The sequence below is a fragment of the Papaver somniferum genome, chromosome 8, assembly GCF_003573695.1.
Source record: "Papaver somniferum cultivar HN1 chromosome 8, ASM357369v1, whole genome shotgun sequence".
Lineage (NCBI taxonomy): Eukaryota > Viridiplantae > Streptophyta > Magnoliopsida > Ranunculales > Papaveraceae > Papaver > Papaver somniferum.
In genome coordinates, this window is record NC_039365.1 from 85,094,439 (window position 1) to 85,107,835 (window position 13,397).

The window sequence follows — 13,397 nt, forward strand, 5'->3', positions numbered from 1 at the left end:
AGGCGTGCGATGATCAACGACCACCTTTCCATCCTGGATGCAAATCCTAGTCGTCCAAGGTCGCCAAACAACGCATGGTAACCTTTGGCCCAAAACCCTAGTTTTGGCCACGCCAAGGCATGCCATGCCACATGTGCCAATGGGATGCCAACCACCTTTCCGCGCCATACCATGTCGTCCTTCCCCATGCGGCTACCAAAACGAAGGCGTGCGACAATCAACGACCACCCTTCCATCCTAGATGCAAATCCTAGCCGTCCAAGGTCGTCAAACAACGCATGGTAACCTTTAGCCCAAAACCCTAGTTTGGGCCACGCCAAACCGCGCCAAGGCAGGCCATGCCACATGTGCTAATGTCATGCCAACCACCTTGCCGCGCCATACCATGCCGGCCTTCCCTGTGCGCCTAACAAAACGAAGGCCTGCAACATCAACGCCCACTTTTTCATCTAAGATGCAGATCTTAGCCGTCCAAGGTTACCAGCTAACACATGGAAACCTTTGGCCCTAGTTTGGTCGCGCCTAAACAAAGCCAAAACCCTAACTTTTGGTCGCGCCTAAACTGTGCTATATTAAAGCCATATTGATCATACATTCATGCCACTGGATACCAAACGAAAGGTTGCAATAATCAACGGCTACCTTCCTCTCAAGATGCAAAATCTCGACTGTTGAAGGTCACCACCGAGCCGGCAAGTCTCCCAAGATCAACTTGCTAGACAACAACAACATGCTACATGTTTTCCATGAAAACACTCGAGACATCAACACATGTCACAAACTAGGGGATGCTCATTGGGTATTGGTTTGACGGTTTACAGCGTGCAGGGCGCACTACGCTCGTTATAAGAAAGTGTCATAAGGATGAGGCGGTAGGTAAATACAGGGAGTAATGGTGAAACTCTTTCTTTTATGGAACATCAATTCCAAGCGTTACTGGTTACCACCTCATCCCATTTACTCACCCGTTTTCCATTTCTTAATGAGACCATAGTACGTTTCACTTCGACTTGTATAAATAGGAATTACCTATTTGCACCGAACAACAAGTTTAGGTCAGGAGGATACAACACTCAGAAAACATTTGCTAGCTTTCCATATGTTAGCTTCCCACTTTCTGATACAAGTCGTGAAACAACTACTCTTCCAGAATCAACTATTTTGGTCTCAACACTTTCTTCGCTTCCCTCCTCAAAACCAACCATTCTTCTTCACTTTGTGACCGAACCAAGTCTGGAACGGCCATTTCTTGGTTTAGGCCGGATTTGTACAGATTGATTTCTCGAATCTAAAGTACTCCCTTGCAGTACATTTTTTAGGGTTTAAATTCGTTTCTTACCCACACACCCGAAATTACCAAAATCAGTAAAAACCGTTTTCACCCTCAAACAATTGGCGACTACAGTGGGAGATTGATCTTTCGGTTACAATGTCAATTTTCGACCATCGATCTCATGCTTCGACCAAGACATCAAGGCGGTAGAAGCAGTCGAACCTCTCAGGGATCGACGACTCAGTTACCAGACGACCCGATTATCAGTCTTGACACGGCGAGGAATGACTGGGGACTGACTAGAGGTTAAAAGCGAACGATCCAACCAGGAATCGACGACTCTATTATCAGATGAGACGACTGGGTACTTTCCAAAATCACGGCGATGCCTCCCGTAAAACTCGGTCTTACACCCGGAAGATTCCCTTTTCATCAGGAAACCTGAAAAACCGAGTAAGTCTTACCTAGACAAAATACATGGTTTGCTATTTCAAGTTTTCACGGGAATGATAAAACCGATAGTCATGTTATGTTTCACCCCATGTCATTTACCGACACGCAACGCTCACGGTTCCATGGTTTTCCTGGGATGTTTGCATCACTTGCAATCGTAACAAAGACAACATCATTCCCAAAACAATCCATTCCAAAAGAATAATCCAAAACCCTCAAGGTAACATTTTTCTATCAACCCAAAAATCCAGGAAATCAAAACCATAAACTAGGCATTTCATTTGCCTTTCAAAAATAAAACCTAAAAATAAGAAGTTCAGAAGACAGAAATACATCCAAGGAAAGTTTTTCAACAATGTCTTGCTCTTCTTAGAAAGAGAATCCTTCGTTCTTTGGAGAGCCATCCTCTTCAACTTCAGCTTCTTGGACAATTTTTCGACTTCCGCTTCTTGCTTCTTCACCATATCCGCAGAAGGACCTTCGACTGTTTCGACCAGCGACTTTTCAACCTCGGAGAAACCTTCAACGAACCAAGAAACATTGAACTAGAAGTTTACACACATGTCACGATGGAACCTCCAGCTCGAGATTACATCCTCAAAAAAAGTATTACCGGTCACGTTGCACATGTCGTCAATCGAAGACAAAGCTTCCTCTACACGCTTAACCAACGCAAATCGATTAGTAAACTTCTTGGTCGTGGCGATATGTCCGTAAATTTCCAATATCTTGGTGTATAGCGCCGCATGTTTGGCTGGAACGCTAAATCCCCCGATCAACACATGATCCGGATAAGGAACCAGGTATGGAGAGTTGAAAGTGGTGTCCGCGTCTACAACAGCAGCAGACAAGGGATTTCTAACAACAATTGCACCTGTGGCCACTGGAGTACTCTCCATTGTCTGAGTCACAACGACGTTTTCGTCTCGATCAACATCCATTCCAAGGTCGCCCGGTGCAGCTGCCACAATTGGAGACAAAGTTGTATCACCACCAGTCTCTGTCTCAGGGCCATCTTCAGAAACGGTTTCCCCCTATGAAATCATGGATTAGATATTTTCCAAAGAGAAAGGAAAAAAAAAACATGCGGGAGACTCACTGATTCGCTTTCAGACTGGCTAGAGGAAGATTCATCACTGCTGTTGGAAGAACTACTCTCGCCATCACTGAACTCTGAGCTTTCATCCTTCTCGGGTTCCCCATCGCCACGGATAAGCTCAGCACCGCCACCCTCCATCTCGAGAAGCGATGTTTTCTGACTTCTTGCAAGTTTGGTAAAGTCGTTCACACTGTTGAGACCCTAGGCAAGATACAAAGACGGATACTCAGGAAAGAAACAAGGATATACAAGATCCAACTAAAGTCAAGAGAAAAATCACACGTACCCGCATATTGGACGAACTGAAAGTCGGTAGGGCTGTCGAAACTGACTGGGAACCATCTGCACGGCTTTTAGATCTTCGCTCCTTCACTTGGGGACTATCTGCGTTCGGGCTAAAAAAATTTCTCTTGGGCGAAGAAGGATCCCTTAGCAGTGGATGCTCCGCTAAAACCGCAGAAGAAGGCTTACCGCGACGGTTTTCTACCACATCATTCACGAATCCATGGAAAACGAGAAACTCATCCTGCCAAAATATGTTATATTTGGAGGTTGTTGATGGATTTCGTTCCGCAAGCAGGAAAGGGAGACTTTTACCCGACACAAAAACAGTAGCATCGAGAACAGTTGGCAACGAGACTTCTGGAACAACCGGCTGACGAACAAGTGGGACCCCTTGGTCAAAACTCATATGCCGAGCCACCCTATCGATATTGTAAGAGACTGCTTTGCAAGATCCTTGAAAAAAAGACGGCACATAACCGGGCGTGCAGCTTCGCATGAACACCATCTCTCCAACACTCATATCCTCTTTATCAGAAGACAAAGACATGCTCAGAGCAGGAGCAAAGGTACTGATCTGGGTTATGGATGCATGCACCGGATCCCATGGACGAAAATTAACCGTGTGTGAGTTGTCAAGGAATCCAACCAGGTTCGAACCAATCTTTGGGCGCCTATTTGACCAGCGCAGTATCCTAGAGCCACCTCAAGACTCGGGAAGTACGACCAACGGTTTTGGAGCATACCTTTAGAAGTGCTCCCACAACCACGCTTGGAGAAAGGCGGCATGAATATGCGAATCCACTTTCATGTAACCATTTTAAGCACACATGTCCGCGACCAGCTGATCCAAGTGTGTGTACAGAGAACCAAGAAACAAGCCGCCAATAGGGAGAACGACACCTTTTTCCAATTTTATGGCAAACTTGATAAGTTCCTGTCTTATCTACTTCTTACCCGAGCCGTCATCGAAAATATCTATGGATAACCAAAGAGCCAAGAACGCCGTGACATGAAGCATACTATTCTTCTGATTCGGCTCCAACTCATCCGGAAACCACTGAGACACCCACCATCCATAGAAGCACCTCGTCTCGTTTTCTTTCCAAACGAATCCTTTTGATTTTGCAGCCAGAGCGGCGCGCATTTCTTCTTCATCTGCAGACAATTTGACATCGAGGTTTCCTATTGCAGAAAGGTTCAGCAACACGGTCACGCTCTCTAAGGAGATAGTCATTTCACCCCACCTGCATATGGTCGTGTGAGTGTATGGACACCACCTGGAAATAAAAGCAACCAAGCAACCAAGCCTGGAATATATTTCCTAATTTGAAGCACTGCGGAAGCCGCGACAGCATCAATGATCTACGCCTTGGTCAAACTGGCTTTTACACATTCCTGGCTCATCATGAATCGTATCCATTTCTCAAAGGGAAGCAACGGACTCACAGAGATTTTAAAGTCAATAGGAGAAGCATGATACTCTTTCCTCTGAAGACAAAACCTTATTACAGCTCCTGGCCGAACCGACCGGGCCTCTCCTTCACTTTCCGGACCAGTCAGAAGAATCGACACATACTTGGGATGATTTCTCCTAATCGTGGCGGATGTTGTAAAGAACTCATCATCTATGTTTGTCTTGGAATTGCCAACATCTTTCGGTACGGAAGGAATTTTCTCAAATGACATCCTAACGAAAATTCTCTCAGGCTACTTCCACCTTCGAAATAACTACAATGGAACAATACGAAGAGAAATTTTTATGGAAAGTGCATGGGAATTATTTTATCAGACACAGGAGATCCATCCTGGATGCAAGCCAATTTGTTTCAAAGTCATAATGCGCATAGGCAAAGAAATGGTGACTGACAGACCCTGCATCACCACTTCATGCCAAGACCGTACCCTGCAGCGGGAAATTTATGCCCGGCCGAGGAGGCGTACCCCACCACGGGAACCATACACACGGTCACACCAGGAAAAAGGAGTAAACCCTAGAAGCTAGGTTTTCGCGGGAAGGGAATGACAATTACCAGCTCATGCATGCCTACTTTGCACGGTAATTGAGGCGGACAACATCACTACGGGATTCACGCCTAAATGTTATTACAAGTTCGTGCAAAGCATACCTACGGCTAGGATTTATACCAACGCAGAAGGACAATATTTCTACAAGTTCATGAAAAGGTACGCCTACAGCTAGGGTTTGCACTAACACAAAAAAAAAAAAAAAATCAAGTTAAAGAGGAAGTGTTGGAAGACATACCTGGGATTTGCTCGTCCGCTTTACTGTTACCACATGGCCAGAATAAAAAAAAAATATAGGTGTGAAGTAAAAGGAGAGGTCGGCCCTCCTTTTATAGGCGTGATACTTGGGAGTTTGAATAAGGAAAGGACTTCCTATTTGAGTCAAGTAAGGAAAAGAGGCAACCGGGCCCGCGAAGACCAATCACCATGCCAAGACCGTCCGCGCCATTGCCTTGGCCCCACCACGCCAAGCCGTCTGCCATGCTTGCCTCGCCAGGACCGTGCCATGCCTTGGCCCCACATGCCAAGCCGTCCGCGCATGCTTTGCCTCACCAAACTGCGCCATTGCCTTGGCCCCACCATGCCAAGCCGTCCGCGCCATGACTTGCCGCACCAACACCGACTACTCGCCAAGCCAGCGTCATGATGTTCCCTAACCCAGCCAAAGTTATGCATAGCCAGACTAAGCCGATGATCTTCATCTCACCACTTCACGTTCTACACCACGAATAGAATCTACGCAAGGCCGCCAAACACGAGGATCATGGACTCTCCTTACCTCTCGAAAAAGGTTAGTCGGACCTTCCTGACCATATTTCCATGACTTGTCGTTTCGATTTTTGTCCTTGCCCGTCACCATCTTATGCTTACCTCGCAACAATTCTCCTGTTCCGAGCTAAGCAGGAGACTTAATGTTGATGGTGGTTTTTAGTTTAGGGTTAAAATCGTAAAACCATACAACTGATATGACATCACTATGACCATTAGCACATTTATTGAATCGATCAGCATGCCTACGTAAGAATTACCAGGGTACCTTTTTTTTATGTGTCATGTTCCACGATAAAACCTTTAACATTGGCCGACATCATCTATGCCAAACCCTAATTCTCATGCTACCGCGCCAAGGCATGCCAACCATGCCAGCCACATCTCCGCGCCAAGGCATGCCAACCATGCCAGCCGCACCACTGTGCCAATGGCAAACCATGCCAGCCACGTCTACCGCGACAAGGCATGCCAACCATGCTAGCCGCACCATGCGCCAATGGCATGCCAAACCCTTGGCGCCACCATGCAAAGCCAACCGCACCTTGCCTTGGCCCCACCATGCCAAGCTGTCCGTACAAAACCCTTGTCCCCATTATGCCAAGCCATCCGCGCCATTGGCCTTGGCCCCACCATGTCGTCATTCCCTATGCGGCTACCAAAATGAAGGCGTGCGACTATCAAAGGCCACCCTTCCATCCTAGATGCAAATCCTAGCCGTCCAAGGTCGCCAAACAACGCATGGTAATCTTTGGCCCAAAACCCTAGTTTTGGCCACGCCAAGGCATGCCATGCCACATGCCAATGGCATGCCAACCACCTTGCCGCGCCATACCATTCCGGCCTTCCCCATGCGGCTACCAAAATGAAGGCGTGTGATGATCAACGGCCACCCTTCCATCCTAGATGCAAATCCTAGCCGTCCAAGGTCGCCAAACAACGCATGGTAACCTTTGGCCCAAAACCCTAGGTTTGGCCACGCCAAACCTCGCCAAGGCATGCCATGCCACATGTGCCAATGGCATGCCAACCACCTTGTCGCGCCATACCATGCCGGACTTCCCCATGCGGCTACCAAAATGAAGGCGTGCGACGATCAACGGCCACCCTTCCATCCTGGATGCAAATCCTAGCCGTCCAAAGGTCGCCAAACAATGCATGGTAACCTTTGGCCCAAAACCATAGTTTTGGCCACGCCAAACCGCGCCAAGGCATGCCATGCCACATGTTCCAATGGCATGCCAACCACTTTGCCGCGCCATACCATGCCGTCCTTCCCCATGCGGCTACCAAAACGAAGGCGTGCGACGATCAATGACCACCCTTCCATCCTAGATGCAAATCCTAGCCATCCAAGGTCTCCAAACAACGCATGGTAACCTTTGGCCAAAAACCCTAGTTTTGGCCACGCCAAACCGCGCCAAGGCATGCCATGCCACATGTGCCAATGGCATGCCAACCACCTTGCCGCGCCATACCATGCCGGCCTTCCCTATGCGGCTACCAAAATGAAGGCCTGCAACAATCAACGACCACTTTTTCATCTAAGATGCAGATCTTAGCCGTCCAAGGTTACCAGCTAACACATGGCAACCTTTGGCCCTAGTTTGGTCGTGCCTAAACAAAGCCAAAACCCTAACTTTTGGACGCACCTAAACTGGGCCATATGAAAGCCATACTGATCATACTTTCATGCCACTTGATACCAAACGAAAGGTTACAATAATCAACGGATACCTTCCTCTCAAGATGCAAAATCTCGACCGTTGTAGGTCACCACCGAGCCGGCAAGTCTCCCAAGCTCAAGTTTCCAGACAACAAAAACATGTTACATGTTTTTCACGAAAACACTCGAGACATCAACATATGTCACAAACTGGGAGATGCTCATTGGGTATTGGTTTGGCGGTTTACAGCATGCGGCGTACACTACGCTCGTTATAAGAAAGTGTCATAAGGATGAAGCAGTTAGTAAATACATGGAGTAATGGTGAAACGCTTTCTTTTATGGAACACCAATTCCAAGCGTTACTGGTTACCACCTCCTCCCATTTACTCACCCGTTTTCCATTTCTTAATGAGACCAGAGTACGTTTCACTTCGACTTGTATAAATAGGCATTACCTATTTCCACGGAACAACAAGTTCGGGTCAGGAGGATACAACACTCAGAAAACATTTGCTAGATTTCCATCTGTTAGCTTCCCACTTTTTGATACAAGTCGTGAAACAACTACTCTTCCAGGATCAACTATTCTGGTCTCCGCACTTTCTTCGCTTCCCTCCTCAAAACCAACCCTTCTCCTTCACTTTGTGACCGAAGCAAGTCTGGAACGGCCATTTCTTGGTTTATGCCGGATTTGTACAGATTGATCTCTCGAATCTAAAGTACTCCCTTGCAGTAAATTGTTTAGGGTTTAAATTCGTTTCTCACCCACACACCCGAAATTACCAAAATCAGCAGAAACCGTTTCACCCTCAAACAACATTTTTAACACCTAATTTCGAGATAGACTTAAATCGCATTAATATGCCTTGCAATCAATTCTACATGAAACTGCTTCCATGCCTGTGATAGACACATTTTTTTGTCTAATTTGTCCTCAATGTCCGTATTGTTGGAACTCTATTTTTGTACTAATATTGTGTTTTTATGTATTTTTAGGAAATAAACATTTTTGGAAAATTCGGCTCGAAAAGTTGATTTTGGCACCCGGAGGACAAGTGTTATTCGGACTCTCGCTTTTGGATAAGGGGTAACCTAATTACTAAGGGGCACCCCCAGGTCACCTCCAAGGAAGCTTCTATTCGCACCCCTACTCTGGATAGGGGGATACCAGTTTCTTCCCCATTTGAAACGATTTTGGCGGGAAATTTCTAAACAGTTCTGGCAGAATTTCGAACGTCAAAATGAAAGGGTTATGGGTCGATTCAATGGCTGAAATTTGGTATAGAGATGTGATATAGGTTAAGGAACATAGTATGGGTGACACGATCGATCAAATTTGGCTGCAATTTTCGGTATGATTCACACACCCAAAACAGAGCACGTGTACTGTAACACGAGCAAAATTGAAGTACTTGTGTGCATGGGGGAGTTCTGCTGGCGTTGGAAGAGTGTTGAGGCGTGAATAAGTCGAATTTGAGCGTGCTGGACCAGAGAAAACGCGTGAAAAGCTAAAACAGGAAAGAAAATATCCGAAAATATTTTCTTTCACTGCCGAGGATTTGTGGAGTTATGGAGGAGATTCGATGCATGCTTCGGGTTTAAATAGAGTCCTTGGAGGTCAGAGAAAGGTTGTGGAGAGTCTGGGGGCTGAGGAGAGCCAGAGAAGAAGAAATTCGAGTTTTCCCAAACTCGGTTTCTGCTGCTGCTGCTGCTGATGAACATGAAGAACACGAAGAACGGACCTGCAACAACAGTCGTTTTTCTACAGTATTAACGACTAACACCTGTGGGTCGTAATCAGGCAGTCTTATTTTCCACAGCGTTTGCGACAGAGGTTCAGCAGTCTTATTTTATCACTGAGGGTCGTAGTTCTCTGGTTTTATTGTATTTCTCATATTCTCATCATTTGTAAACCATTTTTGAGCCATAATAAATTATTTTGAGAGCATTTTTACTATGATGAGTTGAACCCCAACACTGGGACGATGGAGGAGGCCGAGCTTCATACATGGGTAATTTTATTAATTCTTTTTAAGACTTTTGCATTAAAAATTAATTGAAATATGATTTGATTAAATTGGGTGTTATTTGATTAGATGGGTCATGCTTAGCTTAGATGATTTGATGTTCCATGCTTAACATTTACAATCAATGTTTTGAGAATATACTTTGGCAAAATAAGAGTCCATATATGTTTTGAGCGAGAGAATAAATCATTGAGACCTATGTTATGAAGATTGGCCGAATCATTAGTCCCAGTACCTCTCTACCAATTTGTCAATATTTTTGTATATAATTTTTATAAATCTAAAAATCCTTCACCTTCACAAGTCTTAGAGTTCGAACCTTCATTACTACAACCCACGGAAAATCATTAATCATTTTGGCGCCGCCGACGCGGACCTGTGCTTAGGTAGAATTTTTTTTTTTAGGTTTATTATTTATTTATTTTTAGAATTGTTTGTTCCTTTTTACGTTTCTTTTTGTCTTTATTTTGCAGGTTCAAAGTGAAAACTAAGGACTTGGAGAGGAAAAAGCTTAAAGCGAAAAGCGAAAAGAGAAGAAAAGAGGACAATTTTAGGATTTAATTTTTAATTTTTTTTGAGTGTGTGAGGAAAACTATAATTTTATTTATTTATTTATTTTTCTTTTTGAACTTTAAATTGGACTGGACATTTGGACTTTAATTTTTAAACCCTACGGAAGGGTACCCTTAAATACAAACTGTGTGCAGGGAAGGACGGTGATTACAATATCACCTCGGCCCCTCGGGTTCGCACACGGCATAGGAGTCGTGGCCCGAGTCGACGACAACGGTTCATCCCCCGTCTGGTACGGGAGGTAAGTCCATCGAAACACTCGCGAATCTCCTGTAAGCGAGTTACTGTATTCCTTAAGGTGATTCATTGATTGAGGATGAATTTGCACTGTTTTTAAATTCCTAGTAAAGGGAAAGGCCTGGCCAATACAAGATAAGGGTTCGGATTTCATCACCGCTCCCTTCTTGCCCACCTTAGGAAAACGAAACCTAACGCGAAACCAAGCTTTAAAATTTGGAATAGAACGAGACCGATAGGGTAACGAGCTTAATAGGAAAATCGTTCGAAAAATATTGGTTCCTCTTTAAGCACACTTCAAAGTTCATGATGGTTTCTGTGAGTTGAATGCGTGACTGCGCCGCCTTCTAATGCGGTGAGGCCTTGGGTATCAAAGCTCTACTAAGCTTCCCTCGCCTCGATTCAACTTACATTAGCTCGGATTGATTCCAGAGGGGTGTGCTCAAATTGTAACGAATTCCTTTTCGAAGGAATAGAAGCTGGTCTAGAAAACAATCTAAGTGGAGCCATCATGCTTTTTGTTTGCTAGAAATCTTTAGGTTTGCTTTGGTGGAGTCGAGTCGGCCTTGTTTGTGGTTGTGTAGAATTCCCTTGCATTTAAGAATGTCGAGCTGGTATGATAGAAGCCAATACAATGAATATCGACCTGAATTTGAATATGGACATCATTCTTTCTATGACCATGTTGGGAATAGTGGTTGGGAACGCCATCATTTGGAAGGATATGGGTCATACCCTGGTGAGCCCAATTACTATCCACACATGCATCAGTCTTACGAGCAAGAAGATTATAGTACTAGTTCTTCGTCTCTAGAGGATACAGTCAAACTATCGAAAAGTAGTCCTTTTTATGATCCCTTTGTTCCTATTCCTCCTTTAGAAGAGTCCCTCAGGGAGTTAGCTGACTCAACGCGTAAGTTAGCTGAGATGAATAGTGTAATTCTAGACGAAAGAACTACAATAATGAGTGAACTTTCAATAGATGAATCCCTCAAGCTGATGGCTGAGACGAACGAAAGACTTGCTCGAAATAATCTTACATTCCAAAATAGTGTTTCCAATTTTACCCTTGATGTAAATAGTGAATATTTGCCTAATTTAGAGGACGAGGTTAGAATAAAAGACACTACTTATTTAGATAAGGTTCAATCATCTTCGTACTATGATGATGAGGATAGCAGTAATGAAGAATCTGAAATATGTAGGCATAGTGATCAGGAGTCTAGTAATCCAATTAAGCTGTATAGTGATTATATTATTTCTAGTTCAAATCCAAATAATTTTTATGATTATTCTCCTATTCAAAAGGACGAGGATTTGATTAGGGATACCACCGTTTTAGACGATGTAGTTTTTCCTTTTGATTACGAAGCCCATAGTGGTCTAGAGGAACGGATTCATTTTGAAAATACTGTTTTAGAGTCTAGCGACTTAGAAACAATAGTCTTGGAAGAAGAAGATAGACCCGTAGAGATGAGTAAAGATGCACTACCTGATAATAACTTAGAAGAATCTCTTGAATATTTTAAGGACTCTGAAGATACGGAAATTCAAGAAATAATTAGAGGTCTATCTGGAGACACTGAAAACTCTAAGTTTCGGGGTGATTATCACTTTCCTAGTGCCTTACCTTTAACTCTCAGAAAGTCCCCACACTTAGGACTTGATATTTGTGCCTCGACCATTTTACAAGATTACCTTCATACTCGTTTTCCCGAGCCTAATGATGTCCATGAAGGAGTTCAGTTATTAGAAACCCATCCTCTGGTTGATGTGGTTTTCCCAGGCTATGATACCCAGATTGACTTTGTTTTCCCACCAAATAGTTTTCTTCCAACTGTGGGAACGTTTCAAATGAGTCGAATATTAAGTTCTGAGACTAAGCCTAAGTACTTTAGGTTAATAGAATCGACACATTTTCCTAAGAATGACCACTACTCTCACTGTGGTCAACTATGTAAGTCATATCTGATTGACTTAGAGGATCCGCAATTATTTAGGTTATTACTTCGTGATTCTAAGTTCGTATTTGAGTTTTTACAGACTCTAAGACCTAGTGATTCGGATCCCATCTATGAAGAAACGCAGCCAATGAAAATATTCTATTTAGACCCTTTCATAGAACCTGAACCTGAACCGCAATTAGCGATAGTTTTCAGGAAACTAGGTAAGGGCATGCTATTCTTGTACACTTTCTTGGTTCATTGCAGTTTCCTTTGGTCAGCTCTATTTAGTTTTGAAGACCCATTCGACTGTTATTTTATGGTTCGAGTTGACTAATCCTTTCATAAGTCTGGCTGAAGACTTTAAACTTAGCACTTCTTGGGAGGTATCCCATGCTCATGCAACACGGTAATATCTTTACTTAACTCTTCCGCTTTAAATGGTAACAGTTTCTCCTTGTTCATGCTTTTAGTTTCATCTTTAGAACATTGAGGACAATGTTAGATTTAAGTTTGGGGGTATGGGAGAAACTTTTTAGTTGCAATAAATAAACTCCAGAGCCTAGAAATTTATGCGTATTAAGGTTTGCACTAACCAATCTAAGTGGATGGGAACATCTTGGTTATAGGAATTGAGGAACCAATCTGATTAGATGGAAACATCGAAAGAGTTTATTCATAAAAGCACAGAGCTTAGATGTTAGAAATAACATGATAGTTGCATCATATCTCGTTGAGTCCTTTTCATTTCTTTTTTATTTTTTCATTTTAAACTATATTTCTCTAAGTGATTAGGTGGGGCACACGATTCAAGTTGTTACCACTGCTAGGGTGAATTAGAGTGACTGAGTTACTAAAAAAAAAAATGACCGGACCAGTTAGACCAATCGGAATAAGTATTAACACTTGGATAGAAATATGCGTGTGTTCTCCCTGTTTCCGTCACCTAAGCAAGCGTGGAATGCATGACCTGTGGGAACTATCGTGTAATCTGCTGACAAGAAGCATGCGCTTGGATCAAAAAGATCTATTCATGCTGTTAAGT